We start from the raw sequence: 27521 nt of genomic DNA on the forward strand, positions 1-27521 counted from the left end.
GCTTCTGTCAAAGAGGAGGCCAGAGCCTGAAAAGATCTCTGTAGGCCTGACATTGCACCGTAAATGCCTTCCAGGTATGCATTGCAATGCTGCATCTGGGATGCTAGCCCCTGGATGGCATTCACAATGGTTGTCTGCCCTACAGAGACAGTTCTCAGGAGGTCAATAGCCTCCTCCGTGAGGGCAGCAGGGCTGACTGGGGCAGGAGATGAGGTGCCTGGGGCGAAGGAGATGCCCACCCTCCTGGGTGAGTGGTCACAGGCAACTGGGTGGGGAGCAACTGGGAGGGCGGTGATGGCATGGCGGGTGGCAGAAGATGGTATAGAATGGGTGTGCCCAGTAGGGTCCGCCACCACCAGGGAGCTCCCATCAGAGGAGGTATCAGAGTCACTACCCCCTCACCCTCCAACCCACTGGTCCCCTTGGTGTCCATCGACTCTGCCTCCTTGGAACCGTGGGCTGCTGCATCCCCACTTGCTGATGACACTGCTCCCTCACCAGATAATGCTGATGTACACAAAGGACACAAGAGCACAGGGGAGGAGAGACAAAACATGTGAGAAGTTTGTCAAAACCTGAATATATGAAAACTATGAGGGCGGTGCACCACTTAAAAAACAAAGTATTTGAATGCAGTAAAAGAGAGTCCAATTCTCCTGTAGTAGTGATGAAGCAAATCTACCATTTATTCCATTCCAATTCCAAAGTCATATATTCGCACAGTGCTCTTTTTACGGCAAAAGGTACATAGCAATGACAGCCAACGCGTTTCGCCCATCAACATAGGGCTTCCTCAGGTCTGTAATATGATATGGGATAATAGTGTAAAGAAAAAGGAATTTTTCGGTAACATACAAATATACAAAACATACCAACAGAACCTAAATACATAAAACAAGCAAAACAAGATTATATGACGAGACATAAACGTACATAGACGCATATGTGAAAAGTGTCCTAGTATTCACAAATGAGTGGCAAATTCACAAATATGTGACAGTGAAATAGATGGAACCGGCAAGGAATAAGAGTTTAAGACAAGAAAGTTAGATTGGGTAGCCGAATAAAGTATTTAACTAGGGAAGGAGACTTTTTACCCAATGTGATGGTAGAAGTACAGTATGAATAGATAGTATGAGAAGGGAGGCATACCTAAATGGTATCCAGTCGGTCATAGTAAGTAATATTCAATGGAAAGTCATTTGTGATTACCCTGTTAAAGGAAAGAAGAAAAAAAGAAAAAATAGAGAAAAAATAAAGAGGAGTAAAGACATATCCTAATAGTCCAAAAGGTCCGTGCTAATGAAGAAAAGTGATAAATGGGATAAGCTCCCATTAGCGGGTAGTAATTAAATTGGAACAAAAATCCGAAATAAACAAAATTGAGTCATAAGATATCCATAAGTTAAAGTGACTGAAAAAACATGATAATCAATAGCAATCACAAAATGAAAAATACTAAATAGAGAAATTGCCCCGCAAGTATCAATACACCACCATCCAGTGGCCCAAACAGTGTCACATAGAAGCGGTAAGCAAAAAAATGTCTTAGCAACAAAGATACAGGCACCAACACTTAGACCAGGTCCATGGCCGTAAATCCGGTCAAACGACCGTTCTTGTGAAAACGGGGCCGGCAGTGGAACGTCGATCCCAAAGTATGGTAGTGTAACCCACGCCGGGATGCACCAGTTCCAAATATAGTGCAGGTCCCGGAAGTCCGGTGAGTATTTGCGAAAGTGTATGGAAACAAACAAAGGACGATACCGAGCGGCCATCTTGGATGTATTCCTGATTAAAATACAGAACATATTGATGAAACGAGAAGTGGAAGTGCTGCCAGGTTATAGAAATAGAAAATGGACTAAAAAAGGACTAAAAAATGGGGGCCATCTTGAAGATATCAGAATAACGATCCTGTTAAGGCAGACTGGATGCCACTGTCGTGCCGCTGCGCGTGGCACGAGCCGAACATTCGGCTCGGGCCGCAGCACGTGGTCCTCAGACGCGACACGCCCCCAGTCTGCTGTGTGCTTTAAGAGGCCCCAAATTGGGCATGGGGCCTTGTTCTTTTGCTGTGTACCGCGTTTTTAGGCATGTCTGACCCCCCACTCACCTGTTCTTTTCTACTCTTTTCTTTTCTTCTTTTCTTTGGCCACCTGGTTGTGCCTTCCTTTATGTTTTTACCCCCTTCCCATGTTACCTTTCTCTTCCCGGCATTCCTTGTTCCTTATTCTCTATGGTTCCTAGTCCATTCTGTTCTATGTGCTTTTCCCTATCTAAGATGGTGTCCTTTTACTTTCTGTTGGTTGTTTCCTGTTTGTTGGTATTTAAGGGCTGTGATTCATTCTCTCCTTGCGCTGCAACACTTTCTGTTTGGATGGTGTCTTTGCTCCTGCTTCCTTGTATTCCTGTGCTGGTTCTCGTCAGTTCAGAATACTTTTTCCTGTATTTGCTCTTGCTGATATCTCTTCTTTTTTGTTCCTGTTGTAGGAACATATCTTTGTGGAGGTTTTTTCCCCTTTCAGGGTTTTTTTCCCTCTGGCGCTGCTTCTGAGGGACGCGGCCTGCTATTGGCGTACCCATTGCCTGCAGCACCATGGCTACCAGAAAGAGTCGCCCCTACTTGGGCCAAGGCCAAACAGGAACAGGATCCACGCCACTCGCTCTGCAGCCTCCAGGGTAAAGCAGCATGTAAGTCGTGACAGCCACTGAATATTAGGGAAGGAAGAAACAAAGGCACAGAGAGTAAGTAGGGGAGAAAAGTTGAAAAAAGAACATGTTAACCTCATAACTAGACAGCTCAATACACTGGTGAGCCATATAGATTGACAACAAACCCAATTTGCAAAAACAATGCATAATTAAAATGACCAAGACAAGTCAGTCACCAGAGGATCATTGCAAATTATAAGCTACATAAAGTTAGATTGATGCTTAACATATTTCATATATGTCAAATAAGTGATGAGTAAATGAAATCTATATAAAAATTATGATGGTAGGTGGGTCCAACAATTTCAGCACATGGAGATCTGTACAAATCTCACAGTGCATACGACATCATTACAAATATCAAATTGGGTTGTAGTATATACATTTTATCATTCGTAAAGTGTAGATGAATATTGCCCAAACCATACGTTGATAGACCAGATCTTAATACATCATATAGTAAAAAACCATCAGAAACAGGTATAAAATAATTTCAAAACACAGCTAATACTTGTCATTCCATTGGTATACCCCGTTGTTCGATTGATGCATTGAAGTGATGATACTAACAATGACACAGTATTACAGAAAATAATTAAATTCATGATCAGTGTTATGGCCCAGATCCACTGCAGCGAAGCAGCAGATCCAGGCTGCCTCCCTTTGGCGTAATTTTAATTCCCTATTGCCACCTCTGGGTTGCATAGGAATATGATCTATTCCTTGGAACCAAATCTGTGCATCGTTGGGATGAACCAATGATATGTGGGCTGTTAAAGGATATCTACTGTCACTGTTCCTAATGGCGCGTATGTGTTCCTGTATTCTGAGTTTTAGAGGACGTATGGCACTTCCCACATAGATCTTATTGTATGCACACCCTAGGACATAAATCACAAATTTCGTGTTACAGTTGATGAAATATTTGATAGTGTGTGTCCTAGTATTGTTATAACAAAATTCCTTGGATTTATCCAAACCAAAGGCACAAATGTTACATTCACGACATGTGAAAAAACCCCGCGGTTTTGTAGGGAGCCATGTAGTTGAGTTAGGGACAGCAACATAGCTGGGGCAAAGTTGATCCCTAAGTGTCATTCCTCTGCGATAAGTCATCTTTGGGTTTCTAGGTAAGTGCCCTATAAGTCCCGGAGTATCAACATCTGGGCAGTGCACGCTCTATGGGCGACTGGAATGCAAAAACTCAGCACGTATGAGATGACGTAATTCATGCATTATGTAGATATGCTGTTGTTTAACCTTTTGCATGGGAGAGTTTAATTCTGAAGACTTATATTTAAGGTGCTTGTAAATACTGTTCATTTGCAATGTATTTCTTCAGGCTTTCAGAATGTGTCAGGGTGTGGTCCCTTTCCAGGGCCTTCTAGAAACTTCCTCTGCAGCATGCCTGGGTGTGGTTTGGGCTAAGACTCTATAAAAGGGAGCCAGCCCTGCTCCACGTTCTCACTATTCAGAGGTCCCGGTGCAGAGCAGCAGCAACTTCCTGAGCTCCTGTTCCGATGGCCTAATTTGATCTTCCAGGCCTCGCCCTTTCACTTGGCTGCGTGATTCTTGATCAGGGCGGTAAGACGGAGGTCAGGCTGTGCCCCGACTCCGTTATCAAAGACGCTCGAGTTCTTGGGCCTATTCTTTGCATGATAAGCGATTGGACTCTTGTGCATGTGAATGTGCGCTTGGGCGTTTCATGGCAGTTACATGGTGGCATTCGAATCGGCAAGACGCGCGATTTGCTTTTCGTGCTTTAACCCTTGATATTCATTGTGCGCTACCATTTCTTGGCAGTTACATGGTGGCATCCGAATAGGCAAGACGCGCGATTCATTTCTTGTGAGTAATTTATGGTATTCATTGTGCGCAACCATATTCTGTCATTTACAAGGTTGCTTTCGAATCGGCAAGACGCGCGATTCTTTACTCGTGTACAAATCACGGTATTCATTGTGCGCAAGCATATTGTGTCATTTACAAGGTCGCTTTCGAATCGGCAAGACGCGCGATTCTTTACTCGTGTAGAAATCACAATATTCATTGTGCGCAATCATTTTCTGACATGTACAAGTTTGCTTTCGAAACGGCAAGACGCGCGATTCTTTACTCGTGTACAAATCACGGTATTCATTGTGCGCAACCATATTCTGTCATTTACAAGGTTGCTTTCGAATCGGCAAGACGCGCGATTCTTTTCTCGTGTACAAATCACGATATTCATTGTGTGCAACCATTTTCTGGCATTTACAAGGGTGCATTCAAATTGGCAAGACTCGCAATTTGTTTCCTGTGCTTAGTTCATGTTACTCATTGTGCGTGCTATCATTTCTTGGCATTCACACGGTGGCCTTCGAATCGGCAAGACGCGCGATTCCTTTTCCTGTGCTTAATTCATGTTATTCGTTGTGCGCAACTATTTCATGACATTTCCAAAACTCTTGTGGAAATCCGCGATGTGTGCAATTTGTGTTCTTACATTCTAAAGATCTAAGGTGCTAGAATTCTGGATGTTATATTCTATGTGCATGTAAGGTCTTTAATACAATTCCTATTATTTTCCAAGGAATGTTCGGATAGCCTTTATTCCTCATGGAATGAGGCCATGCCTGTTCTGGGACATTGTTCTGGAAGTTTCTCGTATTCTTAGAACAGTATGTTTTCAATTCATTAAAATTACATACGAAACATTGTACTAATCATTTTTGCTTTTCCAGGTACCGAGATTTAGAGGGGCCTAATAAGAGTCTAGATCTAGGCCATCCATGTTTCCTTTGTTTTAAGTATTATTTCATGTTTCAAGTATCACTGAACTCTAGACTCAACAGTGTTATTTCATGTTTCAAGTATCACTGAACTCTAGACTCAACAGAGTGTTATTTCATGTTCCGTGTATCACTGAACTCTAGGCTCAATAGTGTGTTATTTCATGTTCCGAGTATCGCTGAACTCTAGGTTCAACAGAGTGTTAATTCATGATCCGAGTGTCATAGAACTCAGGACTCAATAGAGTATTATTTCATGTTCCAAATATCATTGAACCCTAGATTCAACAGAGAGTTTTTATGAATCTAAATGTGGTTTTGAATCTGATGTTGTGTTGTTTAATCTTTTACTTCCCACAGGTCTCCTTCCCAGCTGTCCCCTTCCTAATCCCCTCTTCCCCTCTTGAACTCTCTTAGGGGAATATTTATACTCTGTTTGCGCCGGATTTGCGTCGTTTTTGTTGACGCAAATCCGACGCAAAACTAACTCCATATTTATACTTTGGCGTTAGACCCGTCTAGCGCCAAAGATCCTGGAGTTTGCGTCATTTTGTAGCGTGGACACCTTCCTTGCGTTAATGATATGCAAGATAGGCGTTCCCGTCAAAAAAATTACTCTGAGGCATGTGTGCCGTATTTACACTCCCGGGCAAAAATGACGCCCGGGAGTGGGCGGGTCAAAAAAAATGACGTCCTGCCGCTCTAGCGTCATTTTTTAACGCCTGGTCAGGGAAGGCGTTAAGGGACCTGTGTGCTCGGAAGGAGCCCAGAGGTGCCCTCCCATGCCCCCAGGGACACCCCCTGCCACCCTTGCCCACCCCAGGAGGATGCCCAAGGATGGAGGGACCCATCCCAGGGAACTTAAGGTAAGTTCAAGTAAGTATTTTTTTAATATTTTTTTTGTGGCATAGGGGGGCCTGATTTGTGCCCCCCTACATGCCACTATGCCCAATGACCATGCCCAGGGGACATAAGTCCCCTGGGCATGGCCATTGGGCAAGGGGGCATGACTCCTGTCTTTGCTAAGACAGGAGTCATTTGAATGGGGGTTGGGAGTAAAAAAAAATGGCGCTAATCGGGTTGAGGCGCAAATTTTGCCTCAGCCTGACTTGCCCCATTTTTTGGCGCCCAAGCTCCATTTTCCCCTACGCCGGCGCTGCCTGGTGTAAGTCATTTTTTTTTACGCACACCAGGCAGCTCCGCCGGCTAACGTCATTCCATAAATAAGGCGCCCGCATGGCGCTTTGGAATGGCGTTAGCCGGCGTTAAATTTTTTGACGCACAACTGCATTGGCGCAGTTGTGTGCCAAAAAGTATAAATACAGCCCTTAGCCTCTGTGATTCACCTATCAGAGTCTTGGAGCTGTTCAGTGGTGGACGTGTTGGGAACGTGCGCAGACCCCGAGGATCTGGTGACTCTGACACGGAGTATTAGTCAACAAATGCCAATGGCGTTTTAAGATTTTGCAAATAACCTGACTGTGAACTGTATATTGAGTCACAAATGACAACAGTTCCATATGGTTCTTGTTGTCTCTACGGGATTTAGTGTTCAGCGTATCTTTCCTGGATATGTTCATAATACGTTTTTCCGCTTTGAGGAGAATCTTATTATTATAGCCTCTCTTGGTGAATCTCTGTTTAACATGTTGGATCTGTGTGAGAAATTTGTCGTTAGTACTACAGTTCCGTCTCACACGCACCATCTCCCCAAAAGGAATGTTGTAGATCACTGAAAGTGGATGAGCACTAGTTGCATGAAGAAGACTGTTACATGCTGTCGATTTTCTATATAGAACACTTTGTTTCGAGGTTATGCTCTATGAAGAATCTAATGTCCCAAAAATCAATTGTGTCAGTACTGTAATGTAAACTTAGTTTTACATTGTAAGGGTTATTGTTGAGAAAAGCATGATACATAATTCGTTTTTCGATAGGCCCATTCCATATTATGATGATATCATCTATATACCTCCCCCTGAAAACAATAGAGTCAGTCCAAGGGGTGGCATTTTCCCCCAAGCGTGTATTTTCTCATACCAGCCCATAAACAGACATGCGTATGACAGGAAAAATTTGAACCCATCGCGGTCCCTGGTGTTTGTTAAAACCACTCAGTATTGTGTAGAAAATAATTCTTGGACAAGATAATGTCAATCATTTCTATAAGCATCTGGTAGTGGGCAAAGTGATCAGCAGTCCGAGTGCTCAAATAAGAAGTGACTGCTTGTATACAAAAGGTTTTTTGAATGCATGTATATAAGCTGTTCACATCCATGGTAACAAATATAAGGACATCAGACCAGGGAAAGTCTTCAAATTTGTTAAGGATATCTTTAATATCCTGTATAAAGGATGGTAAATTACAAACAAACTTTTGTAGGAAAAAATCCACATATTCGGATAACCTCTCGTTAGGAGAATCAATCCCAGATATAATCGGTCTCCCAGGGGGGAAGTCACCCCCTTTATGTATTTTTGGGAGGATATATATGCATAGGTATCTTGGATTTGTAACAAGAAGATATTTATATTCGTCCTCGGAAAGTAGGCCAAATTCATGCCATCCCCATAATTTGTTGTTTATGTGTTTTGTCAGGCCACCAATTGGATTATTAGTGAGGCGCTTGTAACAAATAGCATCGGCCAACTGTCTATTTATTTCTTCCATATAGTCACACCTATTCATAATCACCACGTTGCCCCCTTTGTCTGCCTCACCGATCACTATTGACCAGTCAGTTTTGAGGCTTGTAAGGGCCTTTCTCTCTGATGTGGACAAGTTGTCAGTGTTCTGCCAATTACTCTTACGTGTATTCAAGCACTTATATAAATCCGATGAGACCTTGTTAGCAAACAAATCAATGTTACTGTGGGTGTTGGCTGGTATAAATTTAGAACGAGATTTTAAACCACTGGTCAGATGAAGATCTTCCATTATTCCTAAATCAGTTCTAATATCCTCAATATCCAGTTCACTATCATCCCGTAGAGACATCAAGAGCTGTAGATCGTGTAAATCAGAGATTAGATGTGTTGGCATGTGACTTTCATCAATAGATATTTCTGCTGGAGTTTGAGAAGGGGGAGTGCTATTTTGGACCCCCCCATTAGTAGCGAAAAAATGATTCTTGAGTTTTAAATGGCGAGTAAAATTAAATAAGTCCACAAAGATCTCCACTAGGTCATTGGTCTGAGTAGGACAGAATCCCAAACCCTTACTCAGTAGCTTGCATTCTATCGTACTCAGAGGATGGTCAGATAGGTTTACTATGACCAAATCCCCTTCCGCCTCAGTGTCTATAGGCAGAGGAGGTCCTAGTCCTTTTTGGACCGAGTTCGAACTCCTTGTTTTTCCAAGCCTTTGTCTCCATCGTTTCCCACCCCTTCTGGTCTTAGTTCTCTGCAATTTGTTTTTGTGCCCAAACGTAGTCTCTCCATTTAGACGAAAAAATTTGAGGCACTGTGAGGGGATTGCTTTGAAGGGCCACTTTCTCTTGAAGTACCACTGTCCAATGAAGACACAGAGCTTCCACTTGATATTTCCATATCACTGGCACCCCTTCTTGTAACAGGTTCATGAACCTTCACATTATCATATTTGCGGGCAAAAGTATAAATTCTACCCAATTTGTAATCTAGATCATCACGTTTGACTTTATGTAGTTTCTTGTCTCGCAAGTATATTTGATAGTATTCAACTACCCTCTCCAAAATTTCGTAGTTCTTTTTTACCAAATCTTTCTGGGGGAATTCGTCAATCTCTCTTTCTATTGCGTCTATATACGTTTATGTCTCGTCATATAATCTTGTTTTGCTTGTTTTATGTATTTAGGTTCTGTTGGTATGTTTTATATATTTGTATGTTACCGAAAAATGTATTTTTCTTTACACTATTAATCCATATCATATTACAGCCCTGAAGAAGCCCTATGTTGATGGGCGAAACGCGTTGGCTGTCATTGCTATGTACCTTTTGCAGTAAAAAGAGCACTGTGCGAATATATGACTTTGGAATTGGAAATAAATAAATGGAAGATTTGCTTCATCACTACTACAGGAGAATTGGACTCTCTTTTACAGTATTCAAATACTTTGTTTTTTAAGTGGTGCACCGCCCTCATAGTTTTCATCATTGGGCTTTTTCTGCCTTCCGGGCTCCTTTTTGCAGCAGGGACCTGGGCTGAGTTGCACACTACAGATATTAGTATTGATCACGTACCTATCTGTGGACAGCAGGGTACACATAGGGATTTGTGCATTATTTATGAGCCTGCTGCACCTCTCCTGTTTAAAACCTGAATATATGTACATCTCTGGCTCACATACACTCCCATCCAGGTCACACACCTACACGCAGCACCTACAACATACATCATGACTGTGCCCCTGACTAGTGGCCATTACCCCAGAATACACAGCATTACCCAGAGTAATCCCGGAACTGATAAACTGTGTGGAGTACACCCATGAGAGACCATGACCAGCCAATGCACTTACAAGTCAATGAGGCCACGAAGCATACCAGATGAAAGAAAGGGAACCCCCATGGGCCTATTGAGACCGCCCAAACTAGCCCTCAGACCATTACAGGGGGCAGGACTGCAGGAACACACCTGTCCAAGTGCCTGGCACTAGAAAGTATACATACCACAGCACCAAAATACATCCATCAAAGCAGTATTGCAACAGTGTTGGTACTCACCCCCTTGTGGCTGCTGTGCTGCTTTCAAGTGCTCATCCAAATCCGGATAGGCCACTGCCAGAATGTGGGCCATTAGGGGGGTCAGTGTCCGATGGACACTCCTTCCTCGTTGGAAGGCCTTCCCCAGCTGGGCCTCTCCGGTCTTCCTGGCCCAGCACCTCAGGTCCTCCCACCGCTTCCTGCAGTGGGTGCTCCGCTGGGTGTAGACCCCCAGGGTCTGCACCTCTTTGGCGATGGCTTGCCACAGGCCTTGTTTGATGGGCGCTGACCTGCATGGGACACACAGAGCAAAGAAACAGATGTCAGTATGTGTGCACTGAATACAGCTGACGTGTCGTTCCCTATGGAACAGCCATTGTTGAAAGCCAAGTTATCAACTCACATACAGTACATGTCAGACAGTCTACGGCTGGGCAGTCACAAATCAAACCCACATGCATACAAGCATCCGCCACAATCACACACATCTAAGGTTGAGAGACTCCAACTCATCTGCTCCTCTGGTCGCCCATACAACTTGGCATACAGGGGTAGGACCCAGTCCACCAGCTTCTCCAGCTCCTCCGCTGTGAAGGACGGGCCCATTCCCCTGTGTCCAATGATCGGGTACACATTGGTGAACACCACCTTCTGCCATGATGACTAACGACAGTGGAATGAAGTCACTTTCACTCCCTCATACCTGGATGGCAGGAGGCTGCCATTTTGCTACCACCACGTCACCATAGCCTAGCCAGGGACCTCATCCAGGGCCTCCAAATCCCCGACCTCAGTCGCTTGCTGACATGAGTTTAGGATCCTCACATCTACCCATCTTTGGAATTGTGTCCACACTGGAATGCCATTATTACAGAGCTGTCTCAGCACACATATGCCTTACGGTGTACTTCATACTTTGCGTCTGTGTGTGTTACCTACGTGTCGCACTTACATAGATACAGTGACATCATGTAATGCAGGTGTATGTTTAGACTCAATATGTGTTCTTTCCTCTACCTTTGGTACAGACCCATGTGGCGAGGGAGGGCCCCATCTGTTTAGAGACCTCTGGTTGATTTGGAAACTATGGAGGAATGTCACATCATTGTCACCTACAGGCTCAATAGAGCTACTGTCCATGACCTCTGTGCTTTAGTAGATCCTGTACTGAATCCGCCTAAGCGGAATCAGCATGTCAATCCTACAACTGTGCAACTGCTATCTGTACTCCATTTTTTGGCTACAGGCTCATTTCAGGTGACAGTGGGCATGGGTGCAGGGGTTTTACAGCCAATGTTTAGCCTCATCCTGTCAAAATTCCTGGATGCATTTGTTCAACACCTGCAAACATATGTCCAGTTTCCCCAAAGGGCTCAACTTCCTGCCATCAAATCTGGATTTTTTGCCTTTGCTAACATCCCACATGTGGTTGGTGCCATTGATGGAACACACATAGCTCCCATACCCACAAGAATGAATGAACAGGTGTACAGGAATCGAAAGAACTATCACTCCATGAATATACAGTTGGTATGTACTGCTGACCAGGACATTTCACATGTCAATGCTAGGTTCCCAGGCTCAGTCCATGATTCCTTTGTCCTGACAAACATCAGTGTACCACACTTGATGGGACAACTACAAGGGGACAGAGGATGGCTCATAGGTGAGAGTGTATGACACTGGATCTGTACATAGCTGACAGCCATCCAATGTGCATGTAAAGTCAGTTTCTTAAGGTCCTGTTTCACCCACTTTTGGAAGTAATTCTGGCTACCCCACCTTTCAATGGCTCCTGACACCTGCGAGGAATCCCAGGACAGATGCAGAGAGGAATTATAATGAGGCCCATGGATGTACTAGGAGGGGGATTGAGCGCACTATAGGTCTCATGTAGGCTAGATTTTGTTGCCTCCATCTCTCTGGGGGATCCCTGTGCTGTGTCCCTGACAAGGTGTGTAAGATAGAGGTGGCCTGCTGCATGCTGCACAACTTGGCTGTGAGGAAAGCTATCCCCCTTCTGGAAGAGGAGGGTGCTGTCCAACCAGCCCAGCAACCTCAGAGAGGGGATGAGAATGATGGTAAGGAAGAAGAGGGGGAAAATGTCAACTCCAGGAACCAGCTGATCCGCCTATACTTCCAGTGACTATAAGGTACTGTTCAATGATGCTGATGTCTTCACTGCATAGTTTCAGTCTGACTCATGTAACATACTTCAGACATACTGACATACTTCAGACACTACAGTGTGTTGGATCCCCTTCTGCAATAAAGGTGTGATTATGAAATTGACTGGCTAATGCATACACACTCACAATTGATATCTCATATGGACGAGGGATATACGATTTGAGTGCATAGGTGTATTTATTAAGTGATAAAATATACATATTTCGTGGAACAGTGATACGGAGTGGGCAAATGGTGCATAGCCATACTCAGGTGGATATGCTCAGCTGTTGGTAGCAGTGGGTTTTGTTCCATGTGGCCAGTGGTAGATGGTGTGATGGCAGTGGCAAGTCAACAAGGGAGACAGTTCAGGCCACAGTCACTTCCTAATGGTGGACTTGGTATTGGCTGGTGTTTCAGTGGCATGTCTGGTTCTGAGGGCACGTTTGTGTGGCTGGAGCTGGGTTGCAGGGGTAGGCGTGCTGGTTTTCTGGGTATCCTCTGGCAGTGCCACCAGTCCAGTAGCTGCTGCAGATGTAAATGGCAGGGCAGTGTCCTGGCTAGTGGTAGGGGCTTGCAGGTGGGTGGAGGTCTCAGACTGGCTGTGGTACTGGTGCTGCAGCACCCCTGCAATGGTGGCCATGGTGGCATTTAGCTGTTTCCATTGCTCCGTGGCCTCCTGGTGGTGTGCTATCTGCAGCCTCTGATTAAGCTCCAATGTGGCCAGAATCTGACCCATCCTGTTCTGAGTATGGTGGTATGTTCCCAGGACCTCAGATATCACCTCCTGGGCTGCTGCATCCATCCTATGGCCACCCCCTGGGCCACTGATGTCTTCCCACTGGCCCTAGCCCCCTGTGCCTGTGTCCCCTGCACAGTTCTGGCAGTCCCACTTGCACTGGGCCCTTCATCATACTGCCTGTTGGTGGGTGGAGACTGTGGCCTCTGTACATGTGGGCCACCAGTTTGTGGCTGGGAGACACTGGTGTGGGGTCATTTGGCCAGAGCTGATGATCATGGCTGGGTGGTAGGGCTGTCAGTGGTATCCTGGGTGGGCCTGCAGGAGGTTGACAGTCCAGGACTGTGTGATGGGCCAGGGTATTCCTCAATTTCCATATATCCCTCTGCACTCTCCTGAGTGGGGCCTCTGTCTTCGGGTGGGGCGGTGGCACTCCTTGGTGTTTCCATCCAGGTGGCATGGGCGGTGGTGACTGGGGGGGAATGGAACCCCACCACAGGCACCACCACCCATGATGGCAATTGATGCACTGATCTGCCCTATTTTGTGCTTATTTTCCCCTGTTGTGGCATGCAAGGTCCCTTCGTGTACATATCTTTGCATTTTATGTGGAGGTGCATTGTGAGTGCTGTAGTGCCACTGGGAATCCAGGCAGGGGTAGGTGACTGTGCACAGGGGGCAGGATGGAGGTCTGTTTGTGGGATAGAGAGCATGCAGGGTAGTTGGATGTGGGTGTTGTGGACTGGCTGGGGATGGGGGACTGGTGGTAGTGAGAGGGGTGGGGTGATGCATGCATTATAGGTGGGGTGACTGTTAAGGCATTGTAGTTGACTTACCCGAGTCCAGTCCTCTAGTGGGTCCAGTGAGGCCCTCCGGGTGCAGGATAGCCAGGACCTTCACCTCCCAGTCGGAGTATTCGGGGGGTGTAGGTGGGGGACCGCCACCAGTCTTTTGCACGGCGATGTTGTGCCTGGATGCCATTGACCGAACCTTCCCGCACCAGTCGTTCCATCTCTTACAGATGCCATCTCTTGTGTGTGGATGGTTTCCCACTGCATTGACCTTGTTGACAATCGTCTGCCATAGCTCCATCTTCCTGGCCATGGGTGTCTGCTGCACCTGTGCCCGGAATAGTTGTGGCTTGACACTGAGTATTTCGTCCTCTATGGTCCTTAGCTCCCTACCTGTGAAGCGGCGGTGCTTAGGGGGTGCCATGGTGTGTGTTGTGGGTGGGGTGCTGTGGGTGTATTGGTGAGAGTGCTGTTGTGTGGTCATGTGTGTGGCTTGTAAAGGTGCTTGGGGTTTGTATGTGTTTTGGTGGTGTATTTGTGCATGTGACTTGTGTTATGTTGTGTTCAGTGTATGCGCGTTGTGTTGTCAATCTCAGTTGTGCTATTGGTGATGCAAAGGATTGTGGGAGGTGTATGTGTGTCTTTTATAGTGTTGTGGATGTGTGTCAGGTGTGTGGGTTTCAAAGTTGGCAATGTGTACATTTGATGTTGGTGGGTCCCATTACTGTCCGTGGTGGTCTGTACGCTAATGGTCCTTCGGCATACACTATCCGCCATGCTGATTTGTGCTTTATTATTTGGTGGACAGGGGCGGGGTGGGGTATACTGCCTTTCTGCCTTTGTAGGCCCTGACGGGTAGTAGAGGTTGCAGGATTTTTGGAGGTTTGACTTTTTGGCATCATAATTCGGCGGTGTCCAGTCTTCCACCATTGGCGGTCTTCTGTTCACCGTCGCCATGGCGGTCGACAGTGATTGCCGGCAAGTTCATAATGAGGGCCTTAATTCTGTATCTGAGAAAGGGCTTAAGCAATCAGAAATGCAGCAAGCACTGTTGCACCAGGGTCTGTGCAACATTCGCTGCTTTTCTGAGCTGGCCTGTACTTGTGTAAGTTAATCAGGACAGACTGAGTTGAGAAGAGCTGGAGTACCTTGGAGCACTGCTGCTGAGGGAGCACAGACAGATGTAAGGAGGGTGTTGGCAATGTGTGCTAAGTGTGTGGCATGACTTGGAGTTTCAGTTGTGGGTTTTGCATATCTCACACTCCACAGGGTCATTGCGCTGCACTGGCTGTCAATGCTCTTACTGTTTAGCTGCAGTGTTGCCTTGGTTTTGACAATGTACAAAGTGTGGTATTGAATTTTTGACTTTACATGTGACCTCTGCAAACAATGCTGCACTGCACTGCAAGCCAATCCAGGAAACATGCAGTGTACAGCTGCACGGTTGCATATGTATTAATTATGAAGGGCGAGGTGTGATTCATTCTGTTGTTTTCAGATATCGTTCGGTGTGTTTTTACTGTCAAGCTTTTGTTTAAACTTCATACTAGTACATTCTTTGTTGCTGTAGGTGCTTTATAAATAGTGTATCAAGCGCTCAGAGAGTTTATAGCTTTGTACCAGCAGCATGCTGATTTGTTCCCAAAGCACTGACAAACAAATAATTATACACTTGCTAGTTACCTCTGCACTCTTTCAGCCATGAACCTTCATGGACACAGCAAGGCTGCTGCTGGATTACACAAATAATGCTACACATTGTAAAGCAAGTGATGCTTTTTGCGGGCACTGCTGTTTATTTACTCATGTCACTTTTAATTTCATACTAGCTCTTAGATCCGTACCCATGGAGATTGTTATTTACTAAAGTGAAAGAATTCTGTGCATGAAACGTGAGCTAGAAACCTGCATGGATGAGAATTTTCATTCGGGATCTGCAAAATTGCACCAACTACCCCATTCTATTTTTGTCCGGGGAACCATGTGCGCCCTCTGTGACTAGAAATTAGTGGTGGGCAGAGCTTCTCTGAGTTTTTATGTAACGCTGCAGAATTCTGCAAAATAAAACTCCACGAGTTCTGCCCACCACTACTTTAAATGCCTTTGATGTAATATATTTAATATTAGACCATTGTTTGCTATCTTACAAAAAGCCTATATTTCAGAAATATATTTGGACAACTAGACTTATGACAGAGTATTCGCTATCTCACATGCCTTATGGGCATAGAGTTATTGCAAGTGCATACTTTTTAAAACCTACTTTTAAAACTGTTGCTGTGACTGAGTTTCAAGTTATGCGTTTTATTTTATGGCGATAGCGGGATAATGCTGTGAATAAATGCTCAAGTATTTTATGTACAATGGTTTCTAAGACATTTTTCTTGATATTTAATAAAATAAAATAAAACCATCATAGAAGTCTAATGCCACTGTACATTTTATTTCAGGTTTGCACACTTCTAATGCTATTTGTATTTGACCACCGACTCCATCTTGACCACTGACTCCATTTTGATCTCAGCTTTAGGTACCATCACAGTGGTGGCTCAGGTATTTTTCTGTAAAGCTTGTTTTCTATCCTGACCATGTTTTTCCTCTTCTCACCAAGCAGGGAACAAATTGTGGGCAATTCAGAGGTGATAAGAGTGTACCAGGGTGAGAATGTTTTCAACAGGTAAAGGTACAGCTCTGTCTCAGGAATGCAGATTGGGGCCTGACCAGTTCTTTTGCGTGTTTTCGACACAGACCAAGTACAGCCAGCATTTGAAGTCAGTAACTGAAGGGAGGGGTTGATTGCTAGAATCTTCCTCTTAAGTGAATTTAAGGTATATAAGGTGGGGACAACTGGGCACTGACACAGAGGAGCTTGTTTTGGGAGTGGACACACTGACCAATGAGATCCCACTGGGGAAGTCGTTCTGTCTCAGCTGTTCAGGGTTCCCAGGCTTGATGTTGGCAGGGATGATGATAGATTTGACCCTTGTGGTGATGCATTAATTAATTAATTATCCAGCATATATTTACTGCATATCTTCATTATTGATGTATTGCACTTTTTATGTCTGTTATTGTTTAACTGCTGTGAGTATTTTGGTATTTGCATAAGTTTTACAGCATTCAATTTAAATGCTCATGTTCATATTTTTGTGTGCTTTTATTTGATACTGGGAAGTGCCTCAATAAATTCATTACTCAAACTAAGAGGGCTGCATTCCTTGGCACTGTTTCCTTTCAGTTTAAAGGAAAGCAGAACAACACTTTATATATTCCTCAATTTATGTTTCTGTAATTCAAAGACATCAGTAAGTACACCCTGAAACCCCAGGCTTGTTTGGTGTCTGCACACAATATCAGAAAAAAAATTGTGTGGACAAAATATCATGTCAAGAATAAGGAGACAAATATATGCAAAGAAAGGAGCTTTGATCAGTGCTACTTAGCCAATCATTTATTTGGCAGCCATTTTCAGCCATTTCTGGAAAACATGTTGTGCACATTTTAGAGCTGGCCAGATGAGTACACCAGCCTCAATGCTAGCTATTCATTAGTTAGAGTGATAGTCTACTTTATTCCTCCCTCCTAAATATTGCCTACCTAAATCACATTTTGTATGTGGAAATGGACTATAAAAGGGGAAGCCTAAGACCCCAACACTTTTAAAATTTCAACCGGCTAGTTTGGCTACCAAGGAGGAGAAGCTCTGCAAAACTTCTGCCTGTGACCAGGACTGCAGGCCAAGGACTGCTAGTCTTACTGCTGGATGAGGGGACATCACCCAGGGAATCCAGGACCACCTGCCCTGGAGACTGGAGCACCAACGCCTGCCTGCTTGCCAAGACCAGTGTGCCTGTGAGGGAGAGGAGAGAATTGGAGTGAGAGATGTCCAGTGGGGAAATCCTGTCAAGCAGATTCTCTGACTGAGGTGTAAGGAAACAGCTGCCGCACCAATGGGGTTGCTGCCCATGTGCAGGACAAATTTGGGAACCCATGTATGCTAGAGGAGGGCCGTTATGAGCTGTGACTATTTCTGTGCTGATGGGGCTGGAACCTGTGTGCTGTGAGGCATCGCTGACCCCATATGTCAGGAGTGGCCACTGTGGATGGATTGTCATGCGGGGGAGGAAGCCTTTGTGCAGAAAGGAGCCGGTGACCTCATATGCCAGAAGGAGCTGCCATGCTGGCATCTGCTGTGTCTATTGGGTCAGTGCACATATAGAGTAGAAATATGGTCACAGGACCCAGCAAGAAGTGTGACCTGACCTTGAACATTGTCAGAGGAGTGAGGCTGCCATGGGAACCCATATGCATCTATACCAGGATGAGGGATTGTCATCAGTACTTTACTTACTTACTCTTTATTCGGTCTAAGTTTAGACCATAAAAGTGCAATAAAAACATCAATACATAAGGAATAAAGCTCATGACAAATAGTAAAAGCAGACACAGTCATTGGTTTCCTTATAATCTAGAGGAAATAATTAATAAAAAATGTGTCTTCCTACCATGTTGCTTCTATGCCAGCTTAGATATCATTCATCATCACATTTTTGGCTAGCTCGGATTGAAAACTGTTAAATTTCCAATCTTGTCTATATAAAGTGCAAAATGCTTATAAACAGTAATACATATATACGTACATAATAAAAACCAAGTCCTATCATATAAAAACAGCATTAGTACTAATAAACTGAAATACAGTGTGTAATTATCCTAAAGATTAAAAAATTTTAAAAAAATACAAATTTTATGGCCAAGTCTGTTCATAAAAGGGATAATTCTAATACTAAAAATCAAAAGTGCAATGTGCTATAAAACAAAAAAACAACAACAAAGGTCTATTTTAGAGCGCTGTTCATGTAATTCTTTGCCCAGGCCAGTCTCAAAAGCCTAACGCTGTGGTAATCCTATGGCGAATAGACCAAGCTGCTGACAAATAGTTAGTGACCGCGCTTACTACCAGCGTAGATGAATCATATTTACATATTCTATAGGCATTGGCTCAGTCATATAATAGCAGAACCTTACAAAGTGGTATGATCCATTTATCCCTTGGACTCCTATATAGGGGACAGAAAAACAACACATGCTCGATTGATTCCTCACATGAATTACAATTTATACACTTGTTGGCCGTGGAACTATTCTTCGACCATCGGGCAGTAAAACTGTTAACTGGTAAAGTGCCATATTTAAACAGGAGGAATAAAGCATGGGCACGTGCAGGTATTGGGAGGTCAAGAAATTGCTCAGGCCATGGTTCGTGTTTAACAAGCAAAAACTCTGATGTCAAACGACCCACCCCATTACTGTGGAGGATCTCATCATTGGCCTTCTCCCAATATCTCCATTTTACCAGTGTGGTAGCATTGTCAGGAATCGACTCGGGTCTCCCAGTAATGGGGGAAACCCAATTCGTCCCAAGCCAATTTCATCTCCCTCAACCAACGGACCTTTTTCCAGCAGTGTTGGGGTTTTGTAAGATCTTTGATTGCCTCCCTAAAGGGTTCCAGTTCTTCAGTTTTCCATAGGCGGATCCAATATAAGAGAGGCCTCAGACCCGCTACATCTTTGATGCTGTTTATTCCAAGATGGAGACAGGGATCACTGGTGTACCCTTCCCCAGCCTAGTATACATCTAATAAAATGATTTTCTTTAATTTGTAAGGCATCCAGCTGTCTATGGGAACCCCATAGCTCTGCTCCGTACAGGGCAGCAGCTCAAATTTGGACTTTATATATTTTAGAAATGGGGTTCAATGGGGGGATCATTACAGCTCTCGCTTTTCGTCCCAAGGCCCCACCTCTTTGACATATGGTGTGAGCCCCTTTTCTGATGGCTGCATCCCAACTGCCCGAGTCCAGTAACCTAATCCCCAGGTAATCATACTCAATGACCCTTTCCAGAGGAGTAGAATTCATTAGTATATTTACTTTAGTTCTCTTTTTCCGTACACTACATATCATAAACTTGGTTTTCTTGACATTTACTTCCAAACCGTAATCTCTGCAGAACAAGCAGAATTGATCGACCAGATTTTGCATACCCATGGGTGTTTTAGCTAGAAGGATAGTATCATCCGCATAAAGCAGTCCTGGAATTTTCTTGCCTGCCAGCTTAGGTGAATCATTGTTACAATCTGTTAAATATTTAATATGGTTATTTATATATAGAAGAAAAAGGGTGGGAGCTAGGACACAACCTTGCCTAACTCCTCTGTCGATAGCAACTGGATCTGTTAGTTCGCAGTCCTTGCCACTCCTAATTTGGGCAAAAGTGCTCTCATGAAGTCGAATAATAAGATTCAAAAGACGTTTAGGAACACCCATGTTCATTAATGTCGACCATAGTTTGTTCCTGGATACCAAGTCAAAGGCCGCTCTAAGATCAACAAAGACCACATTTAAATTCCCACCTCCAACATCCACAGTTTTCCATTTCATTGCTAAAAACCTCAGGACCTGGTCTATTGTACTGACTGCAAGTCTAAACCCTGCCTGTAAGTCAGAGATAGCCCCATTCTCTGAAATCCACTCTTCTAAATGAAACAGAATCTGCTTTGAAAAAAGTTTTTGAAGGTTGTCAAGTAGGCATATTGCACAATAATTGGAGGGATCACAGGGACTGCCTTTTTTAAAAAGAGGGACTATCTCAGCTCCCCTCCACGAGCAAGGGACGGGGGCTCCTGAGGCAACTGCATTTCAGACCAAATTTAGGTAAGGGGCCCAGATATCGGGTCTTGATTTATAAAGGTCACCAGATATTTTATCAAGGTCTGGGGCCTTTCCCCACTTCAAAGAGGCTATTGCTGCCTTAGTTTCTGCTAAAGTGAATTTGATTGGAGGTACACCAGGATTCCTGATATCAACTAATTCCCTAGAGTTTATTTCATCTATCCCTGAATGTATTGACCCAAAATGTTTAACCCAAGCTACATGGAGGATCAAAGTACCAAGCAGGGGCCAAGAGTCCCCACTATAATTTGAGATCAACTTCCAAAACTTGGAAGTATCATTGGCTCTTGCGGACTCCAAGAGAGCAGCCCACTGTGTTTCCTCCCAACTCCTACAAACCTTGGTGAGTTCCTGTCTATAGCCCTTTCTTGACTGTCGTATAGGCTCTTTAATCCCCCTTCAGGTCTCTCAATAACTTGTATTTTGCTTCTCTGCATGAGTGGTTAAACCACCTCTCACTACACTTATTTCCTGATTTGACAATGGTTTCTTTAGTAAATTATTTATTTAAGGAGTTAAATAATTCTATATGTGCTGCCAAAAGCCCATCACCATCCCCAGGAAAATGGAGCATGTGCTCCATTTGATCTACTAATAGGCTATATATTTATGTAAGAGAACCTAACGAAGAGTTAACAACCTCCCACTTGACATTACGTTTGTTGTTTGTCGTAACAAGCTGTTGCGTGTAATCCTTAGAATAAGGGGCTTCTAATGTAGGCAACAGACCCCTGGTAAATAAAATTAGCGGCTCATGGTCGCTTTCTTCATGTTCTAATACCACCATATCGACCATGTGTCCCCACAAACAAATGTCCAGTAGGAAATAATCGATGTGGCTCCTATAAGCACCACGCCTGAAGGTGGGACGGGGTTTGGCATCTGAGCGAGAGTGGCCATTAGAGGCCCGGAGACCACATGCAAGTGTAGTATCAACAATTTGGTAGGCTGTTCTGCTCATTCTAGGGCATTTGTTTGATGCAAGAATGGGGATACCCCAATAGGTATCCTCTTCTTCATAAAGCTATTGGGCCACAGCGTAAGGCTCAAAAGTGGCATTAAAATCCCCTGCAATTCTAATATAGTGGGTTGAGGATTTACTAGATAAAATGTTGTCCAGGGCAGTCAAAGCATCAGACTCACAGTTATTGCCCACACTCCTACTATAAATATTTACTAAAAAGAGGGGTTTTTCCTTATGGGTCGATAATATTAAACCTTGCAGGTCGGCACAGCCCATATCCACTTCTTCGACCTGACACTTAAGGGAGCAACTAAGCCATATAAGTAGCCCACCCGAGGGTCTCCCAGAGGTCACCTTACGGGCTGGGACCCAAAAGCTTTTGAAACAAGGTTTTTACTTGGGCTCCAAAGCCCATGTCTCTTAAAATAAACATATCTTGTGCTCATCTATGAAATTACCCCATTCTGGATTTTGCATTTTGTGCTCAAGCCCAGCTATATTACAACAAGGGACTGTAGCAGACACGTCATCTCGGGCTTGTAGTGCATCTACCGAGGTTTGTGATACAATAGATGGGTTACTCCTAAAGTTCTTGTTGCCCATGGCTCCATAGCTAAACTACTCTCCTTGGCTCCTCCAGCTTCTCTATCACCTGTAATATCGCTCACCCCTTTAAATTTGAAGCCAATTAGATTCCGGCTGACTGCCGGGGTACATATTTCTTTCTGGATTGATAGTGTAATTTGTGTGAGGCCCCTAGAGTCCACGTCTACAATCAGTTCTTCTTCTGAGCTACTTACTCTAGTTCCCCTTGGTTCATTGTCTCTGGGGATAATGTGTTCCCTAGTAATTGGTCTAGACCCCAGGGTCCCTAGGGTACCCTGTGTAGGTCTGCCTTTATGTAAATCCACATCCGACAGAAAAGATGGTGGGTACCTGCATTCTGGCTGAAGTGCATACTGGGAATAAGGGGGGCCTCTAGAAGCAAATGTCAACCCACTTGGAACAGATTTGGCTACAGGGGGATAAAAGACTGTCTACACAGAGAAACATCTCCAGCTAGGGGACTGGATCTATCTGAATCTAAGGAGAGCTGTTGGACCAGAGCAGGTGAGTCAAAGTTAATAACAATGCAATCCTCCTTTCCAATTTTATTCAACGGGCCGACCCATCCCAACCTCCTCACCATTAGTATTGGGGGTACCATGGAGAATGCAAATCTAACATTGACATGCAATGTATAACCTTATTTTTCAGCTCGGTGTAGGTTTCCAGACTATTTGTTCAAAGTCTGGGAACATTAGTAATAATGAGACTCTGGGGGCAAATGTAAGACTCTTAGCTGTCCCCTGTAATTATGTAGACTAGTTCTGCTGGCCACCGAGTCCATCTCTAAGTGGCCTGGTTGTTGATACTCGTGAGCTTGGTAAACTTTGTGGATTTTAATCTCTGTATTTATTAAGGGGGCTACTCCTCCAGTTTCCCTGGTAATGATGACATTGTCCTTATGACATTTGTCCACTGAGATGATATTGGACCTGACATTCTGACTTGCCTCTGATTGACACAAATAGTCACAGCGAACCTTGGGAGGCATGAGGCACTCAATTAAGTGTAGGGGAGTTCTGCCATCCATGTTGCGAGGTTGCCCCAAAGATAAAGGGTGACAGTGAGACTGTAAATCAACTTGCAGGGTGGTGTCAGGCACATGAGGCTTGATAAACCGTCCTAATTTCTCTCCGATAGCTTGTAAACGGATTTCAATGGGATCCAACCTCTTAATGAGCTCTTCCCTTATGTGCTCCATTATGCGCTCAAGCGTCAGTTCACCAGCAGCATTTACTTGAGATTTTGTGCACCCATCGTTCCCAGAATCAGGACCTGAGTAGTAGAGTTCGTAATACGAGCTCATTTGTTCCTAGTATTAGCCTCACCACGCTTTCTTTTTCCTTTTGGATTAGGCTCTAATTCAGATACAGTCGCACCAACAGAAGGACCTGGAGTCAGCAGGGCAGGTTCTATAGCATCATCTGTAATCACAAGGGTGGTCTCCCGGGCATTTTTTGCGTAGGTGACTAATGGAGGAGCCAAGGCTTGCTGTATGTCCTGGGACTGCAGGGGGTGTAGGAACTGTATAGAGATCTGTGGTAGGGAAGGGGATAGAGAGGTGGGAGCTGAGGATGCTGAGACGGATAGACGACGCTCAGCCAACTCTATCTCTTTCTTTAAGGCACAAACTGCTTTTTGTAGAAAACCGTCAAGGGTTTTGTTGGTATTGAGGTTTTCTTGGGGTGCCATCCCCTTCCGTCTGCCCATCTCTCAACCTTATATACTCTCCCTTCACACCTCTCTATACGCTCCTCTCTTACACACCCTCCTATACACTCTAGACCCCCAGAGTACCTCAGAGGGCACTACTGTCTCTCGCCTCACCTGCAGTAGTCTCAGAATCTTCAGACCCCACTGCTTTGTTTCCTTATCCAACTCGCCAGGACCCCTGGGGGTAAATTCAAGAGGGGTGGCCCAGCCCAGCCTCTAACGGTCGCTGATGGGCAAAGGACGGGCCCGTGCGCGACCCGTGCTGCGGTGTTTAATCTGCGCTTAAGTGTGCTCCCGGGGGCTGGCTGCTCCCCCTTGCCTCCGCTCCTTTCTGGGACACATAGGTGGTCATTCCAACCCTGGCGGTCGGTGTTAAAGCGGCGGCTAACCCGCCAACAGGCTGGCGGTTAAAAAAATGGAATTCTGACCCTGGCGGAAACCGCCAACAGAGACCGCCACATTAACACTCCGACCGCCACGGCGGGACAAACAAACAGCGCGGCGGTCACCGCCAACAGACAGGCGGGAGTCAATGTACCGCCCACCCTATCACAACCCACCAATCCGCCACCTTTTCCGGGGCGGTAGCCCCGCCGATAAAAACACGGCGGAAACAGACACTTCAAACGGAGAACGCTGACCTCCATACACCCCACGAGGAATCTGGACAGCATGGAACCTGAACTACACATCCTACCAGCTATTGTATTCCTGCTCCTCTACCAGGAGCACGAACGCCGGCGCAGAAGACTACGGTGAGTACTGCACCTACGACACAGGGGAGGGGGGAGGAGAAAATATTACGGGCACACATACGCTACACACCCACCACCACCCTCACCCACTACAACACACACATCAATGCATAGCAATACATCACTGTTACAACCCCCAAACCCCCCTGAAGAATGCAAAGACAAAATGAAATGATCATAAACAGTCGAATATATTGTATTATCGGCATATAAAAATATCACACATTTAAAACTAATATATACATAAATATTAAAAGTCCGATACTTTTAGTAGTCATTGTCCGTGGACCACTGGGCCCAAATCACATGGGCAAGGCCCACACAGGATACCTGACACCAACGGAGAAAACACTGCAGGGACATCAGATAGAAAAACTACAGGCACCTCAGGGGGAAGGGAAGGGGGGCACCTCAGCCACATGAGTACATGACGCCAGATCCACGAGGGGCCTCCATGGCCACTGTCCCATCCTGGGGAGTGCAAAGCCACAGTCTCTCAAGTCCATACAGTGGGTGGTTTGCCCACTGTACCATCCTGGGGAGTGCAAAGCCACAGTCTCTCAAGTCCATACAGTGGGTGGCTTGCCCACTGTACCATCCTGGGGAGTGCAAAGCCACAGTCTCTCAAGTCCATACAGTGGGTGGCTTGCCCACTGTACCATCCTGGGGAGTGCAAAGCCACAGTCTCTCAAGTCTCTACAGTGGGTGGTTTGCCCACTGTTACATCCTGGGGAGTGCAAAGCCACAGTCTCTCAAGTGGATGACAGTGTCCACTGGTTCTGGAGGGGGACTGGTGCCCAGAGTGCTTTGTGCAGCCCTGCCCGACACAGATGCGGCACTGCCCCTTCCGCCAATGGGCCAGCGGTGCTTGAGATGAAGGGCCCAGTTCAGCGGTGCTTGAGACAGCGGTGCCCTGTTCAGCGGTGCTTGAGAAGGCGGTGCCCTGTTCAGCGGTGCTTGAGACGGCGGTGCCCAGCGGAGCGGTGCTTGAGATGAAGGGCCCTGTTCAGCGGTGCTTGAGACGGCGGTGCCCTGTTCAGCGGTGCTTGAGACGGCGGTGCCCAGCGGAGCGGTGCTTGAGATAAAGGGCCCAGTTCAGCGGTGCTTGAGACTGCGGTGCCCAGCGGAGCGGTGCTTGAGATGAAGGGCCCTGTTCAGCGGTGCTTGAGATGAAGGGCCCTGTTCAACGGTGCTTGAGACGGCGGTGCCCTGTTCAGCGGTGCTTGAGATGAAGGGCCCTGTTCAGCGGTGCTTGAGACGGCGGTGCCCAGCGGAGCGTTGCTTGAGATGAAGGGCCCAGTTCAGCGGTGCTTGAGACGGCAGTGCCCTATTCAGGGGTGCTTGAGATGAAGGGCCCAGTTCAGCGGTGCTTGAGACGGCGGTGCCCTGTTCAGCGGTGCTTGAGATGAAGGGCCCTGTTCAGCGGTGCTTGAGACGGCGGTGCCCAGCGGAGCAGTGCTTGAGATGAAGGGCCCAGTTCAGCGGTGCTTGAGACGGCGGTGCCCTGTTCAGCGGTGCTTGAGACGGCGGTGCCCTGTTCAGCGGTGCTTGAGATGAAGGGCCCTGTTCAGCGGTGCTTGAGACGGCGGTGCCCTGTTCAGCGGTGCTTGAGACGGCGGTGCCCAGCGGAGCGGTGCTTGAGATGAAGGGCCCAGTTCAGCGGTGCTTGAGACGGCGGTGCCCTGTTCAGCGGTGCTTGAGACGGCGGTGCCCAGCGGAGCGGTGCTTGAGATGAAGGGCCCTGTTCAGCGGTGCTTGAGATGAAGGGCCCAGTTCAGCGGTGCTTGAGACGGCGGTGCCCTGTTCAGCGGTGCTTGAGATGAAGGGCCCTGTTCAGCGGTGCTTGAGACGGCGGTGCCCAGCGGAGCGTTGCTTGAGATGAAGGGCCCAGTTCAGCGGTGCTTGAGACGGCGGTGCCCTATTCAGGGGTGCTTGAGATGAAGGGCCCAGTTCAGCGGTGCTTGAGACGGCGGTGCCCTGTTCAGCGGTGCTTGAGATGAAGGGCCCTGTTCAGCGGTGCTTGAGACGGCGGTGCCCAGCGGAGCAGTGCTTGAGATGAAGGGCCCAGTTCAGCGGTGCTTGAGACGGCGGTGCCCTGTTCAGCGGTGCTTGAGACGGCGGTGCCCTGTTCAGCGGTGCTTGAGATGAAGGGCCCTGTTCAGCGGTGCTTGAGACGGCGGTGCCCTGTTCAGCGGTGCTTGAGACGGCGGTGCCCAGCGGAGCGGTGCTTGAGATGAAGGGCCCAGTTCAGCGGTGCTTGAGACGGCGGTGCCCTGTTCAGCGGTGCTTGAGACGGCGGTGCCCTGTTCAGCGGTGCTTGAGGCGGCGGTGCCCTGTTCAGCGGTGCTTGAGATGAAGGGCCCTGTTCAGCGGTGCTTGAGACGGCGGTGCCCTGTTCAGCAGTGCTTGAGACGGCGGTGCCCAGCGGAGCGGTGCTTGAGATGAAGGGCCCAGTTCAGCGGTGCTTGAGACGGCAGTGCCCAGCGGAGCGGTGCTTGAGATGAAGGGCCCAGTTCAGCGGTGCTTGAGACGGCGGTGCCCTGTTCAGCGGTGCTTGAGATGAAGTGCCCAGTTCAGCGGTGCTTGAGACGGCGGTGCCCTGTTCAGCGGTGCTTGAGATGAAGGGCCCTGTTCAGTGGTGCTTGAGACGGCGGTGCCCAGCAGAGCGGTGCTTGAGATGAAGGGCCCAGTTCATCGGTGCTTGAGACGGCGGTGCCCTGTTCAGCGGTGCTTGAGACGGCGGTGCCCTGTTCAGCGGTGCTTGAGACGGCGGTGCCCTGTTCAGCGGTGCTTGAGATGAAGGGCCCTGTTCAGCGGTGCTTGAGACGACGGTGCCCTGTTCAGCGGTGCTTGAGACGGCGGTGCCCAGCGGAGCGGTG

Source organism: Pleurodeles waltl, chromosome 5 (genome assembly GCF_031143425.1).
Source record: "Pleurodeles waltl isolate 20211129_DDA chromosome 5, aPleWal1.hap1.20221129, whole genome shotgun sequence".
Lineage (NCBI taxonomy): Eukaryota > Metazoa > Chordata > Amphibia > Caudata > Salamandridae > Pleurodeles > Pleurodeles waltl.